Source organism: Lolium perenne, chromosome 7 (genome assembly GCF_019359855.2).
Source record: "Lolium perenne isolate Kyuss_39 chromosome 7, Kyuss_2.0, whole genome shotgun sequence".
Taxonomy (NCBI): Eukaryota; Viridiplantae; Streptophyta; class Magnoliopsida; order Poales; family Poaceae; genus Lolium; species Lolium perenne.
In genome coordinates this window covers 100,077,908-100,099,124 of record NC_067250.2, presented here as the reverse complement: position 1 = coordinate 100,099,124, position 21,217 = coordinate 100,077,908, and the positions used below count along the sequence as shown (strand labels likewise).

General features: G+C 48.3%; 1 long non-coding RNA gene across 1 annotated transcript; it reads left to right on the top strand.

Annotated features, from left to right (window-relative positions):
• The first annotated feature begins 17,818 nt into the window (after window positions 1–17,818).
• LOC127312749 (uncharacterized) lies at window positions 17,819–20,086 on the top strand. The gene is made up of 4 exons (XR_007858566.2): window positions 17,819–18,634; window positions 18,749–18,823; window positions 18,907–18,926; window positions 19,541–20,086. It is a non-coding gene; the product is annotated as an uncharacterized lncRNA (long non-coding RNA).
• The last annotated feature ends 1,131 nt before the right edge of the window (window positions 20,087–21,217 follow it).

Below are 21,217 nucleotides of genomic sequence, written 5' to 3'. Positions count from 1 at the left end.
CTAGAGTCTAGATATTTTCTGGTTGAGGTGTTTGAACAACAAGGAAGACGATGTAAAGTATTATAATGCTTACAATATGTTCATATGTGAGTCTTGCTGCACCGTTTTATACTTGAGTTTGCTTCAAACAACCTTGCTAGCCTAGCCTTGTATTGAGAGGAATTCTTCTCGTGCATCCAAATCCTTGAGCCAAAAACTATGCCATTTGTGTCCACCATATCTACCTACCACACGGTATTTCTCTGCCATTCCAAGCAAATACTTCATGTGCTACCTTTAAACAATTCAAAAGCTATTATCTCTTATTTGTGTCAATATTTTATAGCTCATGAGGAAGTATGTGGTGTTTTATCTTTCGATCTTGTCATTTACTTTTGACAGACTTTCACAATGGACTAGTGGCCTCATCCGCTTATCCAATAACTTTGCAAAAAGAGCTGGCAATGGGGTTCCCAGCCCCAATTAATTAACTTTCATTAATAATTCTCTTCACATGTTTTGCTCTGATTCATCAGTAAGCAACTTAATTTTGCAAATAGACACTCCTCCATGGTATGTCAATGTTGGAAGGCACCCGAGGATTCGGTTAGCCATGGCTTGAGAAAGCAAAGGTTGGGAGGAGTGTCATCCATAAATAAATAAATAAAAACTAAACTAAAATACATGTGTAAACAAAAGAGAAGAGGGATGATCTACCTTGCTGGTAGAGATAACGTCCTTCATGGGAGCCGCTCTTGAAAGTCTGGTTGATGAGGTAGTTAGAGTGCCCACTACCATTCGTTGACAACAACAAACACCTCTCAAAACTTTACTTTTATACTCTCTATATGATTTCAAAACTTAAAAAGCTCTAGCACATGATTTAATCCCTGCTTCCCTCTGCGAAGGGCCTATCTTTTACTTTATGTTGAGTCAGTTTACCTACTTCTTCTATCTTAGAAGCAAACACTTGTGTCAACTGTGTGCATTGATTCTTACATGTTTACCTATTGCACTTGTTATATTGGTTTATGTTGACAACTATCCATGAGATATACATGTTGAAGTTGAAAGCAACCGCTGAAACTTATATCTTCCTTTGTGTTGTTTCAAAGCTTTCTACTAAGAATTTATTGCTTATGAGTTAACTCTTATGCAAGACTTATTGATGCTTGTCTTGAAAGTACTATTCATGAAAAGTCTTTGCTATATGATTCATTTGTTTACTCATTGTCTTCATCATTGCTTCGAATCGCTGCATTCATCTTATATGCTTTACAATAATGTTGATCAAGATTATGTTGGTAGCATGTCACTTAAGAAATTATCATTGTTATCGTTTACCTACTCGAGGGCGAGTAGGAACTAAGCTTGGGGATGCTTGATACGTCTCAAACGTATCTATAATTTCTTATGTTCCATGCTTGTTTTATGACAATACCTGCATGTTTTGTTCACACTTTATATCGTTTTGATGCGTTTTCCGGAACTAACCTATTGACGAGATGCCGAAGGGCCAGTTGCTGTTTTCTGCTGTTTTTGGTTTCAGAAATCCTAGTAAGGAAATATTCTCGGAATCGGACGAAATCAACGCCCAGCATCTTAGGATTGCATGAAGCTTCCAGAACACCCGAGAGCCGCCAGAGGGGGGCCACAGGCCCACCAAACAGTAGGCCGGCGCGGCCAAGGGGGGGCCCGCGCCCCCCTGTTGTGTCGTCGCCTCGTTGACCTTCTGACGCCGCCTCTTCGCCTATATAAAGGTCCCTAACCTAAAACACGAGACGGAAAAGCCACGGTACGAGAAACCATCCAGAGCCGCCGCCATCGCGAAGCCAAGATGTGGGGGACAGGAGTCTCTGTTCCGGCACGCCGCCGGGACGGGGAAGTGCCCCCGGAAGGCTTCTCCATCGACACCACCGCCATCTTCATCAACGCTGATGTCTCCCATGAGGAGGGAGTAGTTCTCCATCAAGGCTCGGGGCTGTACCGGTAGCTATGTGGTTAATCTCTCTCCTATGTACTTCAATACAATAATCTCATGAGCTGCCTTACATGATTGAGATTCATATGATGATGCTTGTAATCTAGATGTCATTATGCTAGTCAAGTGGATTTTACTTATGTGATCTCCGGAGACTCCTTGTCCCACGTGTGTAAAGGTGACAGTGTGTGCACCGTGTGGGTCTCTTAGGCTATATTTCACAGAATACTTATTCACTGTTATGAATGGCATAGTGAAGTGCTTATTTATATCTCTTTATGATTGCAATGTGTTTTGTATCACAATTTATCTGTGTGCTACTCTAGTGATGTTATTAAAGTAGTTTATTCCTCCTGCACGGTGTAATGGTGACAGTGTGTGCATCGTGTAGTACTTGGCGTAGGCTATGATTATGATCTCTTGTAGATTATGAAGTTAACTATTGCTATGATAGTATTGATCTGATCTATTCCTCCTTTCGTAGTGTGAAGGTGACAGTGTGCATGCTATGTTAGTACTTGGTTTGGTTATGTTGATCTGTTATGCACTCTAAGGTTATTTAAATATGAACATTGAATATTGTGTAGCTTGTTAACTCCGGCATTGAGGGTTCGTGTAATCCTACACAGTTAGTGGTGTTCATCATCCAACAAGAGGGTGTAGAGTCTAGCATCTATTTATTTATTCTGTTATGTGATCAATGTTGAGAGTGTCCACTAGTGAAAGTATGATCCCTAGGCCTTGTTCCTAAATATCGCTATCGCTGCTTGTTTATCGTTTTATCGCATCTTTACTTCCTGCAATATTACTACCATCAACTGCACGCCAGCAAGCACTTTTCTGGCGCCGTACTACTGCTCATATTCATTCATACCACTTGTATTTCACTATCTCTTCACCGAACTAGTGCACCTATTAGGTGTGTTGGGGACACAAGAGACTTTTTGCTTTGTGGTTGCAGGGTTGCATGAGAGGGATATCTTTGACCTCTTCCTCCCTGAGTTCGATAAACCTTGGGTGATCCACTTAAGGGAAACTTGCTGCTGTTCTACAAACCTCTGCTCTTGGAGGCCCAACACTGTCTACAAGAATAGAAGCACCCGTAGACATCATCGCTCCCCAGTCGCGTCCTCCAAACAAAATTTCAGAAATTTTAAACTTGAGCGTGATTCGATTAAATTCATCTAAACTTGGCATATATTACATAGATTCGAATGAGATTCGACTAAATTTAAACTAAACCTAATCTACAAGGAGTTGCGGTGGCCGGAGGCGCCGTAGTACTGTTGGAAGTTGTACATATCGTCGGTGACGACCTCCTGCTTGACGCGCTTGTCGGGCTCGTCCTTCACCAGGCCGCTTGGTCCTGCCTCGCCGTCGTCGGTGAGGTCCACGAGCGGCTTGCCGGTGACGCGGATGGACATGGCGATCGCCGTGTCGAGGTCGCCCCTCCAGGCGTCCTTGTCGTTCAGCGACGCCAAGTACGCCGCTCACAGCCCTGGGCAGTCCTCAGGGTCATCGCTGCTGGCGATGAGCCGCTGCTGCCGCTCGTACTCCGCCAGTCGCGCCGCCTTCGCCGCTTCCTCGTCGTCCTGCTCCTCCTTCACCTCCGGCTTCGGGATGAGGAGGGCGCCGCCGCGCCTCTCTTGCTGACGCCGGCTGCCGATGCCGCTACCGCTGCCGCCGCACCTCGGATTGACGGGCATCGCCGGCTCCTCCTTCACCACGCGATTGGGGACGGTGTAGGGCGCGGAGCGGTACGACGAGGATGACATCGATCAGGCCGGTCATGAGGAGGAAGAGTTGGAGGAGGACGAGTACGTCCTCCTCGGCTGCCATTGCGCTGCGGGAGACGGTGGCGGTGAGGACGACACCTCCAACATTCGAGCGCTGTTGTGGATGTCGTGGATGACGTTCTGCAGGATGCGCCCTGGAACGCCGCAGAACAAGGCGCGCTCGTCCCTGTTCCAGCTGTTTGGCCCGCCGACGAGGCCGGTGGTGCTGCGCATCTCCGTGTCGTACTTAGCCTGGAAGTAGGTGCCCCACCAAGCTTCGTTGTTTTTGGCCGCCCAGGTCGGATCGGCCTGCTCCTCGGTGTCGAGTTCAGCCCGCCGGGCCCTGATGGTGTCCTTCCAGCGCTCCGTGCCCGCGGCAGCGGGACGCCTATGCCGTTCACGGCCATCTTCCAGCCGCCGCTGCTTGGCAGGCGCATGTCCGGCGGGACGGGATATCCTGCGTGGTACAGCGCCCACGCCTCCTTCACGGTGAGGCTGCCGCGGCCGAAGCCATTTGCCGTGGTGATCTTGCGGGATGACGACGACATTGCTTGGAACGGCGGGGAGAAGATCTGGGTCGGCGAGGAGAATATTTGGGAGCGGCGAGAGATTGGGATGAACCGCAGGGCCTCTTAACGTACAACGGCGGTAGGCGAAGCGGCAGTAGGTGGTTGCACACAGTAACGGCGGCGCGGACGGCCACGCGGCCATGCACGACGAGACACGTCTCTGCGTCGCCTGGGAAAACTGGCACGCCATTAACGTCGCTTGACCAAAGGTAGGCGACGGGGTTTTAGACTTCCGAGCCGCTGACGCGTCGGTCCCGCCATGCCTCGCCTCTCTTTTCGTTGTGTCCGACGTCCCGAAGCATCCCCTATGGGACGAGGATGAGCTCAGGGCGCCGGACACGGTATCAGACCGCGCCAGATAAAAAACGGGTTTAGAGGATGCGACTGAAAACATTTTATGTCCGGCGCTTCAAATCTTGGGGGACGCGACTGGAGATACTTTCAGATTTCAGAGTGATCAGTTGGTGAGTGGAAAACGAGTAACATGGTGACAGCAAAATCTTACTATAATCTTTCCAACGGAGACACGGTATATCTGTTCCTGTTGCCCCTCAAAAGGAATATATTTATATGCAATCATGGGTAGATAATAAAAATAAAGCGTCGTTGAATCATGTCTGGCCGCATCATGTGCTGATGTCCCCTCTGAATCATGGAGGCCGGCCGTGGAGATGCATGGTGCGTCAGATTAGCACCTAACGCTACCTGCAATTGTTTAAGTACGTACCCAGTCGCACTCTAGCTACGGCCCCATCAAAAGTTAAGCGGCTGCTTTGCACATGTGGTCCTAAGAGCATCTCCACTCGTCCCCCGACAAGGCTCCCGAGCGACGTTTTTCCCATCCGAACGGTGAAATTCGGTCCAGTCGCGCCCCCGGTTCCTCGTTTTCGTCCGGATTTGGCCCTTCATCCATCCGGCGAGCCCACGCCATCCCCGGCCCCCCGGTGCGCGCTCGGGGACTCCGGACGAGTGAAAAGCGGGGAAGGGCCCGATCTGTCGGTGACTCGACGCACGAACCCCACCGCCACGTCGCTCAAAATCTCCCCCACCCCTCGTATCTCTCTCGCCGCCGGCACCACCCCGCCGGCTTGTTGCCCAGATTCCGCCGCCCCTCCTTCCCCACCTGCCAATATTCCGCCGTCTTTGGACGACGGCCTATCTGGCTGCTCTTCCGCCGGCCTGTTTTCCGACTTTGGCCTGCTCCTTGTCGCTCGCGGCTCGGGTTGCCTCGACCACGCCCGTCAGGTGTTCGTCCATTTGCCTCGCCGGCCATGGACTCGGACGAAGAGGAGGAGCAGATGTTCGTCGAGCTTATGCAAGAAGAGATGGCAGCAGCCGCCCAAGACGACGAGCACATGATGATCCTCGGTTGCTTGGCAAGCATGTACGCCGGACGGCAAGCGGGTCGACGTGGTGGGTCGGCACCAGGTCGCCCGGAAGTGCAAGCCGAGACAGCGAATGGAGGCTACTGCATGTTGTACGCCGACTACTTCGCCGACAATCCATTGCACGGTGAGAGTGTTTTCCGGCGTCGTTTCAGGATGAGCAGAAAGCTATTTCTGCAAATTGTGTATGCCATCCGAGACTTTGATCCCTACTTCAGATGCAAGGCGGATTGCACTGGTTTGGTTGGATTTTCGTCACTGCAGAAGTGCACAGTGGCTATGAGGATGCGGGCGTATGGAGCTCCCGGTGATACTGCAGATGACTATCTTCGGATGGCGGAGTCCACCGCCCTTGATTGTTTCTACCGGTTCTGCAGGGCCGTCATAGCAGTGTTCGGGGACTATTACTTGAGATCACCCACTATCGAAGACACTCAGAGGATCCTTGCAACAAATGAAGCTAGGGGTTTTCCAGGGATGCTTGGAAGCATTGACTGCATGCATTGGCAATGGAAGAACTGTCTGTTTGCGTGGCAGGGAATGTACAAGGGTCACAAAAAAGGCTGCACTGTGATACTTGAAGCAGTGGCTACCCATGATCTCTGGATTTGGCACTCTTTCTTTGGTATACCTGGATCCAACAATGACATCAACGTCCTAAACTGCTCCCCGGTCTTTTCCAAGCTTGTTGAGGGTCATGCTCCCCCGGTGGACTATGTGATCAATTATCGGCACTACAACAAAGGATACTACCTTGCAGACGGTATCTATCCAAAGTGGGCAACATTTGTGAAGACAATCTCCAACCCTAGCACCCCCAAACTTTGCGAGTTTGTCAAGAAACAAGAAACTTGCCGAAAAGACGTCGAGCGTGCATTTGGTGTCCTCCAGCAGAGATTTGCTGTCGTCCGGTTCCCCGCTATGACTTGGTCCAAAGATCAGATGTGGGAGGTGATGAACTGCTGTGTGTGCCTACACAATATGATTATTGAAAATGAGCGAAAGCATCCGGTTCCTCTGGCTGAGCAAGAAGCACCATATGAGAGAGAGGGTCCTCTTGCACAGCCTAATCACCAGGTGCCTCCATCATGGGCCGCCTTCATTGCTATGCGCCAGGAGATTCGAGACTCTACAATGCATCAGCTGCTGTAAGATGATCTGGTGGAGCACATATGGAGGCTCCGAGGCAACGCCAACGCCGACGCCAACTAGTCTGTCTTAATTTGTTTGAAAAATTGTGAAATTGTGTGCTTCATTTGTTTCAGCACTTGTTAAACATTGTACTGATTATCGCCGAATTTGTTTCAGCATTTTTCGTACTCTTGGTCGCCGAACTTGTTAAATTTTATGTTAAATTTGTTTGAAATATGTCAAATGGTCGAGGTTGGAGGTTTCCTGCCGGGGGGACGGCTGGAACTTCGGCGCTCCCCAGGCCAAATCTTCCTCCAATCCGGACGAAAATTTCGCCGGATTTGGGCGTGGGGAGCGCCAACGAGTGGGGATGCTCTAATCAGCTGTTGCCGGTCATCGGGGCATCCTCTCGACGCTCAGGTGCTAAGAGCATCTCCAGCCGCGTCCCCTAAAGCGTCTCCCAAACCACGCCGGATTGAGCGTTTGGGGGACGTGTTTTTGTTCGTGCCGCGTTTGAGGGACGTCGCTCCCCAGTCGCGTCCCTTAAATAAAATTTCGGAAATTTTAAACTTAACGAGATTCGATTAGATTCATTCAAACTTACATAGATTCGAATGAAATTTGACTAAATTTAAACTAAACCTAATCTAGAAGTACTTGCGGCGGCCGGAGGCGTCGTACTACTGGTGGAAGTTGTACATGTCGTCGGTGACGACCTCCTGCTTGACGCGCTCGTCGACGGGCTCGTCCTTCACCAAGCCGCTTGGTCCTGCCTCGCCGTCGTCGGTGAGGTCCACCAGCGGCTTGCCGGAGTCGCGGATGGACATGGCGATCGCTGCGTCGAGGTCGCCCATCCAGGCGTCCTTGTCGTTCATGGACGCCAAGAACGCCGCCCGCAGCCCTGGGCAGTCCTCGGGGTCGTCGCTGCTGGCGATGAGCCGCTGCTGCCGTTCGTACTCCGCCAGCAGCGCCGCCTGCGACGTTTCCTCCGGCTCCTCCTTCACCTCTGGCTTCGGGATGAGGAGGGCGCCGCCGCGCCTCCCTTGCTGCCGCCGGCTGCCGCTGCCGCCACACCTCGTGTTGACGGGCGTCGCCGGCTCCTCCTTCACCTCCCGTTTGGGGACGGTGTAGGGCGCCGACCGGTACGACGAGGACGGCGTCGATCGCACCGGTCCTGAGGAAGAAGAGTGCGAGGAGGACGAGTACGTCCTCCTCGGCTGCCATTGAGGAGACGACGGCGGTGACGACGGCATCTCCAACCTTGGAGCGCCGTTGCGGATGCCGCGAATGACGTTCTCGAGGGTGCGCCCCGGAACGCCCCAGAACAGGGCGCGGCCGTCCTTGTTCCAGCTGTTGGGGCCGCCGACGAGCCCGTCAGTGCTGTACATCTCGATGTCGTACTTCGCTTTGAAATACGGCGTCCACCAGGCGTCGTTGTTGTCGACCGCCCACGTCGGATCCAACCGCTCCTCGGCGGTGAGGTGAGCCCGCCGGGCCTTGATGGCGTCCCTCCATTGATCCATGCCCGGCTTCGGTGGCGGCGGGACGCCCATGCCGTTCACGGCCATCTTCCAGCCGCCGCTGCTTGGCAGCCGCATGTCCAGCGGGACTGGATACCGGGTGTGGTACAGCGCACACGCCTCCGGCACTGTGAGGCTGCCACGGCTGAAGCCGTTCGCCGCGGTGATCTTGCGGGAGGACGAGCTCGACATTTTTGGAGCGGCGAGGAGAAGATCTGGGAGGGGGGAGGCGGTGGCGACGAGAAGGTTTGTGAGCGGTGAGAACTGCAGGGCGTCTTAAAACAGCGGCGACAGCGGGTGGTTGCACGCAATAACGCCGGCGCGGACGGCCACGCGGCCATGCACGATGAGACACGTCCCTGCGTCGCCTGGGAAAACAGAGACGCCATTAACGTCGCTTGACCAAAGGTAGGCGACGGGGTTTTAGCCTCCCGAGCCGCTGACGCGTCGGACCCGCATCGGTTCGCCTCGCTTTTCGTTGTGTCCGGCGTGCCCGGAGCGTCCCCTGTGGGACGGGGACGGGCTCGGGGCGCCGGACACTGTATCTGCTGGAATTTGGGCATTTGTCCTTTGGTCCATGGCCCATTATTAAATTCTGAAACTCACATGGCCCATTCCAAAAATCAGTGGCAGCACTAGTGGGAGCTGAAGTTTAGTCCCACATTGCTAGTTGGAAGAGAGTTGGAGTGGTATATAAGGTGGGCTGTTCTAGTCCTAGTAAGTGAGTGAGAAGAGAGAGAGCCCTCGCGCACTCCTCCTCCTCCGCCGCCCGCCTCGCCTCGCCACGCCTCGTCACGACATGTCACGACGCGCCGCGGGTTGCGGGAATCTCGCCGAGCCGAGCTTATCTTTTTGCTGTTTGGGAAATTAATTGTGTAATCAATTTCGAGTCATTAACGGACGCGTTACTCAGCCGTTTTGCCTTCCGGTTTTTCTGGATCGTGGCTGTGCTGACTCGGACGTGGGCTGCGTCCCACGACCTTCCCGAACCGCACTATATAAGTGCGGACGCCAACCCTAGTCTGTATTAGACGCATATGCGACTACCTGTTTCCAGTTCATTGCGCCGCCGCCTTCGTCTTCCTCATCCCGTCCGTCGGCGTGCACCGACTGCCGGGACAGTAGGCCTCCGGAACCCTGCCTCTCGTGAACCTGTGCGGGTGAGGGGCAATCAGGTTTTTGGGGAGCGCTCAGGCGCGACTACTGGCATCACGACGTCGTCATCAGACGACGAGTTCCTCCACACCGACAACTTCTTCCCAGACCTCAGCGACTTCTTCGACAACCTCAACATGGGCGACAACGACGCTGCTGCGAAGTATGTGATCTTGTCGTTTCTCTTTCAGTTTCTGTTAGAGTTTCTTCTTCTAGTTTCTGTGGTAGATGCGGTCAGTTTATCTTGTTTAGACGTGATCTGTTCATCTATCTTACTAGTTTACACGATTAGTTTATTTGTTATTTTCATAGTCATGATTTATCAATTACTTGTACGGATTATTTCATATGGATATTTGCTTATATTTTCAACAATCCAAAAACCTGATCTTAGGCAAATCAATTCAAGCAGCGTTGTTGCCGCTACTCGACCTCCACTCTTTGATGGTATGCATTATAAGAGGTGGCGCACAAAGGCAGTCCTATGGTTTACGAACCTAGGCTGTTTTAGCGCCACAGATGCTAGACCTGAGGGGCCTCTCTCTGTAGAGGAGCAGGAAAAGTTTGAGAAGGTCGACGCCATGTTTAAGGCGGCCTTGTTCAGCATTCTTGGGGACAACATTGTTGACCCGTACATGGCTTTCGACCATGGTAAAGATGCGTGGGATGCGCTCGAGGCCAAATTTGGGGTCTCGGACGCTGGCACTGAACTGTATGTCATGGAGCAATACTATGACTACAGGATGACTGATGAGCGCTCCGTGGTTGAGCAGGCTCATGAGATTCAGTCCCTTGCCAAAGAACTTGAGCAGTTTAAGTGTACCTTACCGGACAAATTTGTGGCCGGTGGCATTATTGCCAAGCTTCCTCCTTCGTGGAGGAACTTTGCTACTTCTCTGAAACATAAGAGACAAGAGTTTTCCGTTTCGGATCTCATTGGCTCGCTTCATGTGGAAGAGAAGGCGAGAGCAAAGGACACGCGCGCTCGTAGTTTTGAGGGAGGTTCTAGTGCCAATGTGGTACAGAAGAAAAACTTCCAATCTCACAAGTCTAAGAATAAGAACAATGGAAAAGGCAAGTTTGACGAGAAGAACAAAGCCTCTAACTCAACCAACTTCAAGAGGAAGACTCCTTATAAAAAGAAAGGGAACTGCCATGTTTGTGGCGCTCCTGGACATTGGGCTCCTGATTGCCCAGAATGCCATGATCGGCGTGGGAACAGCGGCAAGTCCGCAAATGTTGTTATTGGTGTTGATACTGAGATGAAGGACGTTGGGTACGGTACTTCTCCTACTGTCCTTTCAGTATGTAATTCTCCTGATTGGTGGATAGACACCGGAGCCAATACACATGTATGTTCTGATGTCTCTATGTTTTCTTCTTATCAGGTCGCAAGGACTTGCTCCGTGCTGATGGGAAACGGCTCACGTGCTTCTGTTCATGGTGTTGGTACGGTGGATCTGAAGTTTACTTCGGGAAAGACCATCCAGCTGAAGAATGTGCAGCACGTTCCCTCCATTAATAAGAATCTCGTTAGCGGATCGCTTTTATGTCGAGATGGTTTTAAGTTGGTTTTTGAGTCCAATAAAGTTGTAATTTCCAAGTGTGGACAATTTGTTGGAAAAGGTTATGTGTGCGGAGGCTTGTTCCGCTTATCTCTGTCAGACTTATGTACTCAAATTATTAATCATGTTTGCAATGATAGTGAGTCCGATATTTGGCATTCACGACTTTGTCATATTAATTTTGGGTGCATGACGCGGCTAGCGAATATGAATATAATTCCGAAATTTGCTACTGTCAAGAAATCCAAGTGCCAAGTATGCGTGCAAGCTAAGCAACCACGTAAGTCTCGCAAGACTGCGGAGGCAAGAGACTTGGCACCGCTGGAGCTTATACATTCGGATCTTTGTGAAATGAATGGTGAATTGACAAAAGGAGGTAAAAGATACTTCATGACTTTAATTGATGACTCCACTCGATATTGTTACGTGTACCTCCTGAAATCTAAAGATGAAGCTCTTAATTACTTCAAAATCTTTAAAGCTGAAGCAGAAAACCAACTTGATCGAAAGATCAAGCGGCTAAGGTCTGATCGTGGTGGAGAGTATTTTTCCAACGAGTTTGATTCTTTTTGTGCGGAACATGGTATTATCCATGAGAGGACGCCTCCCTACTCACCTCAGTCAAATGGGGTGGCCGAAAGAAAGAACCGTACTCTAACTGATTTGGTTAACGCCATGTTAGATACATCGGGTCTATCCAAGGCATGGTGGGGGGAGGCGATATTGACTGCATGTCATGTCCTAAACTGTGTCCCCACAAAGAACAAAACCATTACCCCGTTTGAGGAATGGGAAAGGAAAAGGTTGAAACTCTCTTACCTATGAACTTGGGGATGTATGGCGAAAGTAAATGTGCCAATACCCAAGAAGCGCAAGCTTGGACCAAAAACCGTGGACTGTGTTCTTCTGGGATATGCATTTCATAGCATTGGCTACAGATTTTTGATAGTAAAATCTGAGGTATCCGACATGCATGTTGGTATAATTATGGAGTCAAATGATGCGACTTTCTTTGAGGACATCTTTCCTATGAAAGAAACGTCTAGCTCATCAATTCAGGAGATGCCCAGTTCATCTACTCAGGAATTATTTCCTGAACCTATCATGGCTATAGAACACTTTGATAATCCTGTGGAGGATGACAATGAAGCTCCCAGAAGGAGCAAGAGACAGAGGACTGCAAAGTCTTTTGGACATGATTTCATTGTGTACCTCGTGGATGATACTCCCACTTCTATTTCAGAAGCCTATGCGTCTCAGGATGCTGACTACTGGAAGGAAGCTGTCCGTAGCGAGATGGATTCCATCTTAGCTAATGGAACTTGGGAGGTTGCGATCGTCCTTATGGGTGCAAACTGTAGGATGCAAGTGGGTGTTCAAGAAAAAGCTTAGGCCCGATGGTACTATTGAAAAGTACAAGGCACGACTTGTGGCCAAGGGTTATACTCGAGAAGAAGGCGAAGACTTCTTTGATACATACTCACTGTAGCTCGACCGACCACTAGTCGAGTACTACTTTCCTTGGCTGCCTCACATGGTCTTCTCGTTCATCAAATGGATGTTAAGACTGCTTTCCTAAATGGAGAGCTTGAAGAGGAAATTTATATGGAGCAGCCTGATGGATTTGTAGTAGATGGTCAAGAAGGAAAGGTGTGTAAATTACTGAAGTCTTTGTATGGGCTTAAGCAAGCACCTAAGCAGTGGCATGAGAAGTTTGAAAGAACTTTAACCGCTGAAGGCTTTGTTGTAAACGAAGCTGACAAGTGTGTATACTATCGCCATGGTGGGGGCGAGGGAGTTATTCTTTGTCTCTATGTCGATGACATATTGATATTCGGGACCAGCCTTACTGTGATTAAGGAGGTCAAGGAGTTCCTATCTCGTTGTTTTGAGATGAAGGACTTGGGAGTAGCTGATGTGATCTTAAACATCAAGCTGCTGAAGGATGACGATGGTGGGATTACATTGCTTCAGTCCCACTATGTGGAAAAGATCCTGAGTCGCTTCGGGTATAGCGACTGCAAATCTTCTCCAACGCCTTATGATCCTAGTGTGATAATTCGTAAGAATAAAAGAGTCGCTAGAGATCAACTGCGATATTCGCAGATCATTGGCTCGCTCATGTATTTAGCCAGCGCCACGAGGCCTGACATCTCCTTTGCTGTAAGTAAACTCAGCCGTTTTGTGTCTAGACCTGGAGATGTTCATTGGCATGCTTTTGAGAGAGTTTTGCGCTATTTGAAAGGCACTGCGAGTTATGGCATTCACTTTACTGGGTATCCAAGGGTACTTGAGGGTTATAGTGATGCAAATTGGATATCTGATGCTGATGAGACTAAAGCCACAAGTGGTTATTTGTTTACACTTGGAGGTGGCACTGTTTCCTGGAAGTCTTGCAAGCAGACCATCATTACGAGGTCAACTATGGAAGCAGAACTTACAGCATTAGACACAGCCACTGTTGAAGCAGAGTTGCTTCGTGAGCTCTTGATGGACTTACCTGTGGTTGAGAAACCAATACCCGCTATTCCTATGAACTGTGATAATCAAACTGTGATCGTCAAAGTAAACAGTTCTAAGGATAATATGAAGTCATCAAGGCATGTGAAGAGGAGACTGAAAACTGTCAGGAAAATGAGAAACTCCGGAGTTATAGAGTTGGATTATATCCATACGTCTAGAAACCTGGCAGACCCCTTCACAAAGGGACTATCACGAAATGTGATAGAAAATGCATTGAGGGAGATGGGTATGAGACCCACACTATGAGCTACCCACGGTGGTAACCCACTCTATGTGATCGGAGATCCCGTGAATTAGAACTGGGAGACAAGCTGTTGGTCAGCTGAGAGGAGAGTATATATCCCTATAGCAATTTTACCACTCCGTAAGATGCAATACTCTCCTAATCTGCATGGCAGGTTGATAATTATCTTAATGTGTTCTAAGTGGCTTATTTTAGCAGAGATGTTGTCCTGCAGAACATCTTTTGAAGAACACACCTATATGAGTCTGATTGTTAAACGCCGCAATCTATGAGAGTTGGGTGCTCTCTAGTAAACTCATGAAAGGCCCTGGAGTATGACGTATAAGCTCCAAACCGCGAAGAAGTCTCGTGGCAGCCTAGTATCGGTCTAGGCTTTGTATGAAGCTAGTGCGCAGAAAACTTGTAGTTCAAGGCATAGTCCACTATCCAAGTTGCAATCTAGTGTAATATGAAGCTTTAAGTGGAAGTTCAACTTAACAGTCCCCACGACATACCGGTATATAAAACAATGTTCTGGAAACTTACTGATGAGATGTGCCAATGAAAGTCTGTGGGGGGTTGCTGGAATTTGGGCATTTATCCTTTGGTCCATGGCCCATTATTAAATTCTGAAACTCACATGGCCCATTGCAAAAATCAGTGGCAGCACTAGTGGGAGCTGAAGTTTAGTCCCACATTGCTAGTTGGAAGAGAGTTGGAGTGGTATATAAGGTGGGCTGTTCTAGTCCTAGTAAGTGAGTGAGAAGAGAGAGAGCCCTCGCGCACTCCTCCTCCTGCGCCGCCCGCCTCGTCACGACACGTCACGACGCACCGCGGGTTGCGGGAATCTCGCCGAGCCGAGCTTATCTTTTTGCTGTTTGGGAAATTAATTGTGTAATCAATTTCGAGTCATTAACGGACGCGTTACTCAGCCGTTTTGCCTTCCGGTTTTTCTGGATCGTGGCTGTGCCGACTCGGACGTGGGCTGCGTCCCACGACCTTCCCGAACCGCACTATATAAGTGCGGACGCCAACCCTAGTCTGTATTAGACGCATATGCGACTACCTGTTTCCAGTTCATTGCGCCGCCGCCTTCGTCTTCCTCATCCCGTCCGTCGGCGTGCACCGACTGCCGGGACAGTAGGCCTCCGGAACCCTGCCTCTCGTGAACCTGTACGGGCGAGGGGCAATCAGGTTTTTGGGGAGCGCTCAGGCGCGACTACTGGCATCACGACGTCGTCATCGGACGACGAGTTCCTCCACACCGACAACTTCTTCCCGGACCTCAGCGACTTCTTCGACAACCTCAACATGGGCGACTACGACGCTGCTGCGAAGTATGTGATCTTGTCGTTTCTCTTTCAGTTTCTGTTAGAGTTTCTTCTTCTAGTTTCTGTGGTAGATGCGGTCAGTTTATCTTGTTTAGACGTGATCTGTTCATCTATCTTACTAGTTTACACGATTAGTTTATTTGTTATTTTCATAGTCATGATTTATCAATTACTTGTACGGATTATTTCATATGGATATTTGCTTATATTTTCAACAGTATCGAGGCGCGCCGGACAAAAATGGGCTTTGGGGGACGCGGCTGGAACACATTTTTTGTCCGGCGCGCCCCAAATGGCTTTGGGGGACCCTTTTGGGGACGCGGCTGGAGATGCTCTAAATAACATCTCTACAACATAAGCGCGAACGCCCGAATCGTAAAACGCATTTGCAGACGTTTCTTCGGCTAGAAAAACGTCGAATCAGAGTAGATACATAAAACAAGAGCTTTTTTCGATAAAGACATAAAACAAGAACTGCAACTTAAGAAAACAATAAATTCACGTCTGATTTTCGAAAGTCACTCACGGTCTATTTTAATTGACTCAAATTTAGTACGAAGTTATACTAAATTCGAGTCAACTAAAAGAGATTAAAGGGAGTAGTTCCTAAACCTAAATTTTAGCTAGCCCAGGTACTTCACCGGGACTTGGGGGCGACGCTGGAGCTTCACGCGCACTGGCAGATCTACATAGAGCTAGAGAGTTTCACTGGATACTGGGTAGAAAAAAATTCTTTGCAAAACGGTATTTTTTTTTGCCATTTGTGCACCCTGAAAATTATGTGTTTTCTTTGTTTTGACACCGGTAGGCACCCTGGTGCCTTATTCTCTAGCTCGCCCACTCTTCACGCGGAGTCGGAGGAATATTCGACGATGATGAAGCCTTCCTTATGATCTTCGACTAGATGGAGGACTTTTGAACCTTGACCATGTTCCGCTCCTCCTCCTTGGCGGCAACGTGCCAGCGTTTTGCACGGTCCCACACGTCGGTGACAATGGTGTCGAGCAAGTTCCGGCGGGCAATTTCATGGTGGCGGCACTCCCGCGCAGCTTTATCTTTGTCCACATCCTTGGATCTGGCACCAGGAGGGCAATTGGAGGCACCAGCGGTGGACCACACACCGCGGGCTGCCTCACCCACGGAGGCCCCACCACATGGTTGTTGGCGCGCGGTATGATACCCGCTCATGAGGGTGAGTTGGGGGTTGCGCCAGGACAGAGCTCCACGGCGGCGCGATTTCTTCGAGATGCGTACCTACCCTTCGGGCGAGGTCTCCAGCACCCGCCTCGCCAATGATGCGCAGTGTCCACGTGGTGCAAAAATCCACCATCCACGTGCGGAGTTCGGCAGCTCCATCTGGGGGAGGAGGTATAGCGGGAGGAGAGGAGCTCAAATCCGGCGATCATTTAACTTTGGTGACCAGAATAGGTCGTGACAGGCGTTGGTGGACAGGGAAACACGATGCGGGGTACCACATTTCTCCCCTCTAAAATGGCATATATAGCGGCCGAGGGACGGGATTTAGGGTTCCCCGCAAAACTTTAGCGAGTCAGGCTCCTACGCAGCATCTTAAGAGAACTTATTTCTTGCCAAAACCGCTAGTATTTGTAGGCCATGCCTATTTCCGGTATCTGCTAGAGATGCTCTAAGATTTGTTGTGCTATGGGCATGTAATGTTGCTTAGGCTAATCTTTTGCGTGGAGGCAAAGGTCCCTTTATCTAGATCAAGATAGAGCTCTTCCCCGGTTCCTTTGCAACTTTGCAACGCATAAACACAGAAGTGTGAAAAGGTTTTTCAGTATATTACAACAAAATATCATGAAAATCATATTAACTTTTTTAGAAAAATAAAAGCAATTTTTTTTGCATTTATCCATTAATTAAGAAGAAAGTGTCCAACAAAGTATCGAAAAGCCAGATGAAAATGATACACCAACACCATAGGGCCACACCCACTCACAACATAGGACCAAGTCCACTCAAGAACCAAGAACATGACCATGATGATTCTTATCGAAGGCCAGACAAAGTCCGCCAAAGGCACCAACCCCACAAACAAAACAAAAAAAATGACCCGCTCCGCCAAACAATCCGGTCTCCCATCATCGTCGGAGATAAGACGTCATGACTACTGTGAGAAGAGTAGACCTGGGACGCTCCCGCAGAGGTGAAGAGACCCGCATTCTGCAAGATCATGCGCCAGAAGCAACATCTGTCACACCGACGACCAACATAGAGAGCCTGGGAATCATAACACACATTCTTATCAATTGCGGTTACACTATATGGCTTTGGGGTTTCAACAAAGATTGGGGTGCACTTCATAGTCTCAACTTCCAACAATGGCGGGCGCATACCATTTCAAGTTGGTGAATGACTCGACACTAAACCAAAAGGCATTGGCGTTACTCACTTTGCTCACAACATGGAAAATTTGAAATAGAGAAATGGAAGAGTCTTCCACAATAAGCACGGGCCTCCCAATATCATCTCTACTACTTATAAAGGCACGAAGTTGTGTTGGAAAATAAGATCTAAACCGTCCATACACTCTCATCAAACAGTCCATAACGATTTGTTCTCCCCACCCATCTCTCCCGTACCATCTCATCTCCCCACCGCCTGCAGTCCCATGTTTAGCGGCACAAGGCCCGCTCCAAATTCTACGGACCCCTAAACAACCGATTCCGTCAATTACTCCGCCCACCCACATATCACAACAGATTACGATCCGAACTTGCAGTCCTACGCGCAGCAGTCCTCGGATATATTCCGGCGACGCGCACCGCTCCTCGAATTTATTCCGGCGAAGCAGGCGGAAGCCACAAATTTCGCCTCCTGACGGAGGGCGCCGCGGAGTCCGACCATTTAGCCGCGCCCGGATCGAGCCAGAGCTCCACTCTTTGCACGGTTTTGTCTCTGTTCGCGTCAACGTCCGCTTCCAGACTCCAGAGGCTCCGCTCCATCCAGTGCCCTACCCGTTGAAGCCGCACTGGTGCACGTCAGCCTGCCCGTCGCCGTGACCTGCACCCAACGACCTCCCATCCTCATCTGGACGTCTTCCTGGTTCTCTGCTACATAGTCGAGTTTAGTTATGTACATCCATGCTGATCTACATTAAAACTCCATCTCCATGTTTTTGAAATAGTTGTTCGATTTAATTGGTTCAGGGCAATTTTTTCTGTCATTTTCAATAAGATTTATGAATCACAGGAATGTGACATGTAGACTGGTACAGAAAGCTGACGAAATTCAGTGAATATCTGTTCAGGCTTTTTGGTAGCCAATCCAGTTTGGGCATAGCTAGCCATTGGTAGAAGTGCTCCAGATGGGGTTTTGTGCCATCTAAGCCATTTAGGTTTTATATTATGAGACTTAGCAGAAAAATTTCTTCCACACGTATTTATCTGACCATATGGCTTACGAGGGCATTCTTTTCCTTGCAGGCAATGGTACTGGATAACGCTTGCTGCTATTCAGAAGGAATTGAAAACACGGTTGTTCTATCTGTTTTTATTGCACCCTTCATTATGATGGTTATCTCCTAGATCTGTGACACTAAGGTTTTGTTTCTTACAAGTGTGAAAGGGTTCTTGATTGTTTGCCTGCAGGTTGTGTTGTGTTTGTAGTTTTCTTTTGATTCGTATCAGGAGGAGCAAGACAACTTACTGCAGATTGGTCACTATGTAAGATAACATGCAAATTCATGATATCATATCCGTAGCTAAGTTTGTTAATCCCCTACTCTCTTTTTTCCTTTTCTTTGCAGGATTATGTTCATAATCAGTGGTATGTGTCTATGGTCTCTTAGGAATGGTTTTCTTTTCTCCCGAGTTAGTCTCTTCTAGCTATGTCAGTTTCTTGGGTAAATGAGAGCCAGTGGGTTTCTAGAACACCAATGTCGGTAAGCCTGCATAATGGGTAGAATAAGACTGATAAACCAAAAATCGCAAACATTCCTATATTTTTATGTATAACAAGATTTCTGTATATAGTAGGTACAGAAAGGGAGATCAGAGTTGTAGAGAAATATTGTTTCACTTGACAGAGAATATTAGTTCGATGTTGATCAGACTTGTAGAGAAATAAGTTACAATATGTTTAATCAGTTGAGCCAAGAGAATTTTGGTGGGTTAATCATGTCACCCCAAGAGCAAGCGATTTTTCACTATGACCTTGAATATTAAGCATGAATCGTTGTTATATCAATCAGTACTTGTGTTGCGGTGGTTCTTGGGAGCGGGCATGTGCATTTTGCATTATTCATTTATAAAAGATGTAGATTTGTGTGGTTTTGATCTCCAATATCTTTGCTCCCAGTTTTATAGTGCTTTGTGTTTATTCTGTGTATATACTTTGCTGATATTCAACTCATCACTTATAACTTGACCCCATGTAAATAGGTCATGCTCTTGGCAATAGATGATCGGCAATACCAGTATACGCATGTTGCCAAACATATGATGCTCCCTCCTTCTCATGTCGGATGTATGGAGATGATACAGATGTGCATTTATTGCTTCAGTGAGGTTATGATGATAAAATGGCCACTTTATGCTTCCATGAGTTCTCGGTTACCTTATCTACTATGGTATCCACGCAGAATAATTATCTGCTTAGGAAGTACGACAAGAACACAGGTAAAAGACACAGGCTGCGTAACACGAGAGCAAGTGCAGAGTTCAGAGATGCTAGGCCCCTCTGAGTCATGCATGCATTAAATCGCTATTATTTATAAAATGATGAATTGTTGCTTCTGATAAACTGGATATGTGCCACTCCTGGTAGATCATGTACAGACAATAGTGCTTGCTGAATGAACACAGTTTGGCCATGTACTTATCTGAGCCCATGGAGATTTTTTTTTGCAAAGTTCCTTCATCTACGAAGTGGTTGTTCGAGAGAAGGTTCAAAATTTATGCTTGGCAAGCTACTATAATTTATAGCATATGGGCATCCTTGTAACGTTTTTTTTTCAATCAAAGCATACCTTGTCCAACAATCATTGCGGCTGTGGTGGTTGTATGCATAACCATGTTCTGAATTATCCTTTCACTTTATTATTAGCCATGTGCCTTGTATTTTTTTGGATGTTTCATATTATAGTCCGTCTTTGTCTTCATTTTAACAAAGACGTGCATTGCACGTGCCTGTTTACTAGTCTTGGATAGGATGAAAACCTTCTTTGGGTCATCGCCCTTGCGAAAAAGGCGAGTCAAATAATGACAATAGAGTATTTTACTTAATTGTCAACTCTTTTTTAATTAATAGATTGAAGCAAAGCTTTTGTCCTATTTCAAAAGAAAGAAAAACTCGTTGAAGTTGCCTCTTGCTCTTTGGGATCAATGCTAAGATGGTAAAATTCAATCTAAAGATATCTAACCTACCATGACATAACTAATCAAGAGCTCCATTAAATTAATCATCTTTAACGATTTCCTGAGAGAGTTGTTAGCACGCAATGGTCTTGCGCGCTTAGTGTTTAGTTTATTGTTCCAACTTGGGCAATAGCAGACGTAGTATATCACAGTATCTAGGGTTAAGTATTATGGTAGTGTGAACACTCCGATAGCCGTCCTAGATCATCGAGCTTATACCGACTACTGACCAAAGCATCTCATCTGTCTCATGGAAAAAAGCAAGACCATATCTTAATCTGTTCCATGCCTGAAAGTTTTCTTTGATTAACAAGTAGTACAACAGAAGATGGATGTAGGGAAGAACACAAGATTGACGTACTGGCTGGCCGGATGCATGGGCCGTTAGCGACACGTGCAAAGGAGCAAAATGCCGGAGAGCAGGTCGGGCTACCTAGCTACTCAATCGACTCAAAATGCCGGAGAGCCGTTCACACCAAAGAGGATGACTAGGAGGTCCTCGGCAGCTTTGGCAAACACAAAGGATAAGAAAGCTTCGGTTGCGGAGAGCACGCTCCTCAAAGCTTTGGGGCTATGCCCGGAAAACCTTTCGGCGAGTGATGAGGATTTGAGGAGGTTCAAGGACTTTTTCAACTCACCTGTGAGGGAGGCACATGTCCAAGTGCTGCCGGCGATCTTTGACAAGGAGATGCCAAGCAGCTT